We start from the raw sequence: 1944 nt of genomic DNA, 5'->3' as shown, positions 1-1944 counted from the left end.
CCTTTAAATTAGTGTTTTTGTATTCTTTGATTAAATACCTAGTATTGAGGGGTGCCTGGGTGGCTCAGACGGTTGGGCGTCTGCCTTCGGCTCAGGTCATGATCCCGGAGTCCTGGGATCGAGTCCCACATCGGGCTCCTTGTTCCTATTTCTCCATGTCCTTGCCAATACTTATTATTTCTTGTGTTTTTTATTTTAGCCATTCTGACAGGTTTGAGGTGATATCTCATTGTGGTTTTGATTTGCATTTCCCTGATGATGAGTGATGTTGAGCATCTTTTCATGTATCTGTTGGCCATCTGTATGTCTTCCTTGGAGAAATGTCTATTCATATCTTGTCCATTTTTAATTGGATTATTTGGTTTGGGGATGTTGTGTTGCATCAGTTTTTTATATATTTTAGATACTAACCCTTTATTGGCTATGTCCTCCCATTCACTATGTTGTCTTTTAGTTTTGTTGATTGTTTCCTTTGCTATGCAGAAGCTTTTTATTTTGGTGTAGTCCAAATAGTTTATTTTTTACTTTTATTTTCCTTGCCTTGGGAGACATATCTAGAAAGATGTTGTTATTACAGTGTCAGAGAAATTACTGCCTATGCTCCCTTCTAAAATTTTTATGGTTTCAGGTCTCACATTTAGGTGTTTAATCCATTTTGAGTTTATTTTTGTGTATGGTGTAAGAAAGTGGTCCAGTTTCATACTTTTGCATGTAGCTGTCCTGTTATCCCAACAACATTTCTTATAGAGACTGTCATTTTCCCACTGCATATCCTACCTCCATTGTCAAAGATTAATTGACCATATAATCATGAGTTTATTTCTGGACTCTCTATCTGATCCATTGATCTATGTGTCTATTCTTGTGCCAGTACCATAATGTTTTGATTTCTGCAGTTTTGTAGTATAACTCGAAGTCTGGAGTTCGAAGTCTGCTTCTCCCTCTGCTTCTCTCTCTCTCTGTCTCTCATGAATAAATAAATAAAATCTTTAAAATAAATAAATAAATAAATAAATAAATAAATAAATAAATAAATAAATAAATAAATACCTAGTATTGAGATTGCTTGATCATAGGGTAGTTCTATTTTTAATTTTTTGAGAAACCTCCATACTGTCTTCCACAGTGACTGGTTTGCATTTCCACCAACAGTGGAGTAGTTTGAGAAGAATAGATATTAACTCTTTAATGTTTGGTAGAATTCCCCTGTGAAGCCATCTGGTCCTGGACTTTTGTTTTTTGGGAATTTTTTGATTACTGATTTAATATCATTGCTGGTAATCCCACTGTTCAAATTTTTTATTTCTTTCTGATTCCGTTTTGGTAGGTTACATGTTTCTAGAAATGTATCCATTTCTTCTAGGTTGCCCAGTTTGTTTGCATGTACTTTTTCATAATATTCTTATATGATCCTTTGTTTTCTGTGGTGGTGGTGGTATTTCTTCTTTTTTGTTTCTGATTTTGTTTGTATTATCTCTCTTTTTATGATTCTGTTAGAAGCTTATCAATTTTGTTGACTCTTCAAAGAACCAGCTCCTGGTTTTGTTGATTTATTCTGTTGTCTTTGTTTCTATATCATTTATTTCTGTGCTAATCTTTATTATTTCCCTCCTTCTGCTGGATTTGGATTTTGTTTGTCCTTCTTTTTCTAGTTCCTCTAGGTGTAAGGTTAGGTTATTGGAGATTTTTCTGGAGATTTTTCTTGCTTCTTGAGGTAGGTCTGTATTACTATAAACTTCCCTCTTAGACTGCTCTTGCTGCATCCCAAAGAATTTGGAACATTGAGTTTTCATTTTCATTTGTCTCCATGTATTTTTTTTTATATAATGTATTATTTGTTTCAGGATACAGGTTTGTCATTCATCAGTCTTATACAATACCCAGTGCTCATTACAACACATACCCTCCCTAATGACCAGCACCCAGTTACCCCATACCCCCACC

The sequence above is a fragment of the Mirounga angustirostris genome, unplaced genomic scaffold (genome assembly GCF_029215605.1).
Source record: "Mirounga angustirostris isolate CCGP_5_RB_7025 unplaced genomic scaffold, mMirAng1.0.hap1 SCAF_3, whole genome shotgun sequence".
NCBI lineage: Eukaryota > Metazoa > Chordata > Mammalia > Carnivora > Phocidae > Mirounga > Mirounga angustirostris.
Note: the sequence above shows the minus strand (reverse complement) of the source record.